The following is a 6500-nucleotide window of genomic DNA, read 5'->3' as shown; positions in this document are numbered from 1 at the left end:
TAACTTTCCTCAAATGTACAGCTTGTCTCCATTTACGATAACAGCAGATCAGGCCAAAACTACAAAGTCTGAGCTTCACAACGAGTCCAGACATTTCTTTGTGCTCCAAAGGCTTCAGATTGAGTTTGAATTGACTATTTTTTTCAGTGTATATTTAAAAGAAAATCAGTTCATCTCTTAACACAGTGGCTTTTATTTTACAAAGTTGTAATAACTATACACTGTATACAAGTGTTTCTTGAGCTTTAGACAAACTGTACTTGTCAAACTGCAGTGTGAATCGTGGCCTTCTTGTACACTGAGTTTCAACCTTCAGGTTCTCCACTCTGGCTGTGCTCTACATGGATACTTCCATGTACAGTACATGGATACTTCCATGTACAGTACATGGATACTTCCATGTACAGTACATGGTTACTTCCATGTACAGTACATGGATACTTCCATGTACAGTACATGGGTACTTCCATGTACAGTACATGGATACTTCCATGTACAGTACATGGGTACTTCCATGTACAGTACATGGATACTTCCATGTACAGTACATGGGTACTTCCATGTACAGTACATGGATACTTCCATGTACAGTACAGGGGTACTTCCATGTACAGTACATGGATACTTCATGGTGCTGAACTGTATGGTAGCTGTTGGCATGTTAGCAGTGGTGTGTGACACATTGTGTTCTTCTCCACAGATCTGTGTGATCCTTGGCCCAGTGCTCCTTCAGGCATCTAGACTCCTACAGGACCCCGTCTCTGACCCTAAGTTTACACACAGATACACACACACACTCACACACAAGCACTCACACACACTGACACATTCACACACTCTCACAAGCGCACTCTGCCGCTGTAGCTATGGCCTCCCCTTCTAGGCTCCCCCTGAAGCGCTCCTCTTCTTCTGAGTTCACCTCTGCTCCGGCCAAGCTTCCTAAGATGTGCTCCTCATCTCCTGATGCACCTCCTGCTACGCCCCTCCCTCCTGCTCTTGCCAGGCTGTTCCCTCCTCCTCGTGCGGAGTCCTCCTCTGCTGCTCAGCCCCTCCCTCCGTCGTTAAGGTCCTCTGCGAAGCTCCTCCCTCTTCCTCCTGCTGAGGTCCTCTTTGCTCCTCGTCCTACGCCCTCGTCTGTTCATCCTTCTCCCTCCACGACTGCTCGTCCGGCGCCCTCCTCGTCTGCTCCTCGTCCTACGCCCTCCTCGTCCGTTCGTCTGACGCCCTCCTCGTCCGTTCGTCTGACGCCCTCCTCGTCCGTTCGTCTGACGCCCTCCTCGTCCGCTCGTCCGACGCCGTCCTCGTCCGCTCGTCCGACGCCCTCCTCGTCTGCTCCTCGTCCGACGCCCTCCTCGTCCGCTCGTCCGACGCCCTCCTCGTCCGCTCGTCCGACGCCCTCTTCGTCTGCTCCTCGTCCGACGCCCTCGTCCGCTCGTCCGACTCCCCCTCGTCCGCTCGTCCGACTCCCCCCTCGTCCGCTCGTCCGACTCCCCCCTCATCCGCTCCTCCGAGGTCCTCGTCCACTCGTCCGACTCTCCCCTCATCCGCTCGTCCGACTCCCTCCTCGTCCGCTCGTCCGACTCCCCCCTCATCCGCTCCTCCGAGGTCCTCGTCCACTCGTCCGACTCCCCCCTCGTCCGCTCGTCCGACTCCCCCCTCATCCGCTCCTCCGAGGTCCTCATCCGCTCGTCCGACTCCCCCCTCGTCCGCTCGTCCTACACCCTCCTCGTCTATCCCTCGTCCTCCTCCTTCCAGTGGCCTCCGGATCATTCCTCTCCCTGACTCCATGCTCTCCGGCTTCATGGCTCCTCGTTACGCTCACCAGGATCGGAAGCGTCGCTCTTCACCTCAGCGCACTCATCCTGCTAAAGTTACTAAACTTGCCTCCTCTTCTCCGCAGGTCCCTGAGCCATCACCTGGACCTAAGGTGGAGCAGACGGAGGTCGAGCTGCAGGAGCGCGGGCTGGACAGGAGAGACGGGAAAAGGTACGTTAAGCACAGAGGCCAATTCCAGCTGAAAAACACAAGTATTCTTTCATTTTTAACAAGCAACTCTTTGTGTCTCTGTGTTGGTTTGAAGAAAAAGGAGAAGATCTGGGAGTCAAAGACCACCTCCCACCTAAGTTGGACGTATCCTTTGTATATAACATGTAAATAGTGTGGCAAACTAAAGAAGTTCAAATTTAATATTGTGTTCTTTTGTAAATAGTGTGTGATTGTGTGAAAGAAAAACAAAAAAACTAACAAAAAAAACTTTACAATTTAGTGTGGTGTTATTTTTCTGTTGTAAATAGTGTGTTCTTGTGTGAAACAAAAACAAAACAAAAAACACAAAAAAAAGAGTTTAAGTTTAGTGTGGTGTTATTATTACCATGTTGTAAATATTGAAAATGCCCCTAAAACCAGGACTAAATCAGGACTAATCCAGGACTAAACCCCCCAACATACAGAAATGGTTAGGTAAGTTTAGTGTGGTTTATTGTGATTCTTTTTGTGTTGTAAAGACAGTGGTTCATTTGTCTTTGTGCAAACTGCTCACCTCTATGAAAAAGTCTCGCTCTATGTTACAGGAAGTGTCTGCGGAGCTGAGGAGGGACTATCATGTGACCGAAGAGAGGCGCCATCCACCAACCAGCAAGAAATGTTCCCTGATGTTCACCTTATCCCAGGGCAACCGTCACCAGAGCAACACCTTCAAAAACCAAGACTAAACAAGAACTAAACCTCAGGTAACTCAGGACTAAACCAGCACCAAACTACGACTAAACCAGAACTAAACCCAGGACTAATCCAGAATTAAAACCAGGACTAAACCCAGACAGAGCCAGGACTAGCCCGGACTAACCTGGGACTAAACCAGACCTAAATTAGGACCTAATATCTGACTAAACCAGGACTATCTCAGAACTAAACCCAGGACTCATCCAGGACTAAACCCAGGACTAAACCCAGGACTAAACCCCCCAATATACAGAAATGGTTAGATCAGTTTAGTGTGGTTTATTGTCATTCTTTTTGTGTTGTAAGGACAGTGGTTTATTTCTTTTTGTGCAAACTGCTCACCTCTATGAAAAAGTCTCTCTCTATGTTACAGGAAGTGTCTGCGGAGCTCCTTCGCCCTCGATCTGAACATGAAAAGCTCAGACATCGACCTCTTGTGCGCCGGACCAGGATTTGTGCCCCGCCAAGTCTTCTTCACTTCTTTTGTGGAGAAATTACAGGCCGAACAAGCAGTCCAAATCCTTCAAGTAAGTCCCCCATAATAACTATACTAACTAGGTGTGGATTTTCATTTTATTGTGTAAAGTCTCATCATGTTTTATATGTTTAAGGTTATCGAGGATGCTTTTGTTCCTGTCATCAAGCTGGTTGTTGCTGGGATTGAGGTAATGAAAAAATACATTTTTAAGATTTACTTTGGTCATGTCTATATTATTTGTAGACACACAACGTCGCAAAAAAATGTGTTATTAATTCTTCTTTCACTCCTTAATTGAATTGCACTGTTGTAAATTACATGTAACATTCTGGGTATTTTTTATAGGACTGGTTACATCGAGGCACAGCTCAGACACTTGGTGGGCATCTTGAAGAGGAACCCCAGCATCCTCGAGGCCGGTCCCAGTCTCCAGACCTTTCCTGAAAAGTACATACACGTTTTCTGCATCTCATTGTTTTTAGTTTAGCTCAACAAAAACATTTCTGCTAATGCTGTAAACATAGAGTACACATTTGTAGGGCAGTAAACTAGTGTCGGTTTGGAAAGGGTGTTGTTATAATTACAGTTGTTTAAGTATTATTAAATTATATTTAAAGTAGTTTTTATAGTATTCTTTATGTTATTTTTTGACATTTTAGTACACCTCTCTTTGTCCCCTTTAGTCCTTCAGGCACTGTCAAAATGAACAGCTCCTTTGAACCCACGTTAAATGAAAAAAATATATATATTTTTCAGGAATGGACTTAGCACAACGTGGGTCATAGGCATTAAACTCAGCCCCAACACCAAGAGTCTGAACCTGAACCCTGACGTCCTGACCTTCGTCTAGTCTGGTAAGTGTATATCTACTGCGAAATACTGCACGGTGTTTTTACGTAGTGATATTGAGAGTTTTGTTGTGTTGTGTTTTTGCAGCGTACGCAAAGGCTCAACGTTTTTAGACCGAGGGCATGCAGATCGAGGCGGAGTATGCCAATGCCCAAACTTATAAACTCGTCATTCCCGGATTAGGAGAGAGACAAGAGGAGTATGATGCGGTCGCGACGGAGAGACGATCGGCCCCCAAGCGCCCCCACACCCCAGACTCTGAACCCGAGGCCAAGAGAGGAAAACAGGTACACAAACATTCTACTTTGTGATTGTTAATACGTATCCATTTTTAAACATAGATTTGAACTGTTATTACTAAGGATGATGTAACAATAATCGAAATATCGTGATATTGTATCGTCAAAAGTCTCACAATAATATTGTGGACCATCGCAATATATATCGAATTACAAGTTTCTTTGTAATTCGATGTGTTGTTATGGTGCAGCAACAGCTTAAAAACAGACAGAACTACATCAACCATGATCCTTTGCTCTGTTTTAGTTCAATCTACATGATAAAACAACTGTTATTAAGCATGTTTAAATCTTAATTATGTGGAATATGACAGAAAAGTAGCATATTCACAATTTCGCTAGCTTCTGCAAAATATCACAATAAATATCGTACCGTGAGATGCATATCATGAAAATATCGTATCGAGAGATTTGGATATCGTCACAACCCTAGTTCTTATGCTATTATTACTGTATATGCAACTATATATGCCTCCCAGTCAGAGTGCTGAATACAGTAAATGTGATTTAAAAATATGTTTTGTTTGTAGAGCACATCTCCGGTCGGACAAGCCATTCAAACCTTTCAACCTAGACCCAGGATTATTAAGAAGGCCACCAAAGTCCACAGGTAAGAACCTTTTACTCATCTCAAGTGCATATGTTTATGGGAAAATGTTTGAAAATTAGACTTACATTTAACTTATAAAGAAATATACTGACATTCTCTAGGCTCACACAGCACTGAGAGCCGGCCTAATACAAAGTGTTGCATATTTTATTATTATATATTATTATTTATTTATTATATATCATTATTGTATTATATATTAAAGTGTGCATATTTATGTTAGAAGAGTAAATGTAATATTTCCCCATTTTTATCTTTTTCAGGAAAATCTAAACCACCGTCTGGTTGGTGGTTTGGTCAGTGGCACTGGCTAATTATTGCATTTAAAAAAAACAAAAACTCCCACCCGCCATGATTGTATATTATACCCTATATCACAACAATAAAACTCAAAAACAGTATTCACCGACTTCTGCTCATTTTATTTCCTTTCAAATTTATATTACATTTCAGTATAGGTTACATTTATTGATATGTTCAGCAAAATAACCCATCCATCCATCCATTTTCGTCCGCTTATCCGGAGCCGGGTCGCGGGGGGAGCAGCCTAAGCAGGGACTCCCAGACTTCCTTCACCCCAGACACGTCCTCCAGCTCCTCCGGGGGGACCCCGAGGCGTTCCCAGGCCAGCCGAGAGACATAGTCCCTCCAGCGTGTCCTGGGTCTTCCCCGGGGCCTCCTCCCGGCGGGACATGCCCGGAACACCTCCCGAGGGAGGCGCCCAGGAGGCATCCGGAACAGATGCCCGAGCCACCTCAACTGGCTCCTCTCGACTAATAACTAAAATAATTAAATGTTCACATTACTAGTTACAAATGTATTCATTATTTGTTTTTATTTTGAGATTGTGCCAAGACAAAAAAGAATCATTTGCATATTGCATATATCAAGGTCTGCCACTTGTTTGTGTCTATGGAGATAGCCTGGAATGTTCCTCTTTATGGCATTGAACTTAGGTCGTATAGTACACAAAATGCTGATACCTCATTCATTCACATGTTTGAGTAACCCTTTATTATTAGTCTCTCTACATCTCCAAAATGGCTCAAAATGCTCTGTTCCTCCTTGTGATGTCAATAAGTTTTCAAGTTAACAACTACCTTTTACCTTTACTTCAGTAGAGATGGGCGATTTCAGGGCTGAAATCACCCAAATTCCCTGTATTACTACATGGCATCATAAGGTGTTTTCTGTTTGAGAGAAGAACTCAGCCTAAAAATGCAGGGTTTGTGTGTTAAACATGTGTGAATGAAACAAAACTCCGGGTCTGTTTGTGATAAAGAAATTAGAAATTAGAACACAGATCTGAAAACAGCTATAATAATGTAGTGAACGTTTTAATTACTTATATCCAAATTTCAGATTCTAAATGTATTTAAACCAGGAGTCACCAAACTTTTTTCTCTGGGGGCCACATTATGGCTCCTGACTGTGATGGGGGTCGGGGTCGGGTTGGTCGTATAACAGAATAGTTTGACCCTGACGACGCAGATTATATTCTTTGAAAACCTCCACACTTTCTTTACATATCAGACAAACTGCA

General features: G+C 44.0%; 1 long non-coding RNA gene across 1 annotated transcript; it reads left to right on the top strand.

Moving 5' to 3' along the window:
* Positions 1 to 1696: 1696 nt before the first annotated feature.
* LOC129407882 (uncharacterized) lies at positions 1697 to 5359 on the top strand. Its single transcript, XR_008631762.1, has 10 exons — positions 1697 to 1986; positions 2081 to 2460; positions 2571 to 2729; positions 3095 to 3248; positions 3333 to 3386; positions 3545 to 3646; positions 3956 to 4053; positions 4136 to 4335; positions 4878 to 4957; positions 5221 to 5359. It is a non-coding gene; the product is annotated as an uncharacterized LOC129407882 (long non-coding RNA).
* The last annotated feature ends 1141 nt before the right edge of the window (positions 5360 to 6500 follow it).

The sequence above is a fragment of the Boleophthalmus pectinirostris genome, unplaced genomic scaffold (assembly GCF_026225935.1).
Source record: "Boleophthalmus pectinirostris isolate CB_2022bp ecotype Guang Dong unplaced genomic scaffold, ASM2622593v1 HiC_scaffold_14, whole genome shotgun sequence".
Taxonomy (NCBI): Eukaryota; Metazoa; Chordata; class Actinopteri; order Gobiiformes; family Gobiidae; genus Boleophthalmus; species Boleophthalmus pectinirostris.
The sequence above is the reverse complement of the archived record's forward strand: the minus strand, read 5'-3'. Positions and strand labels throughout refer to the sequence as shown.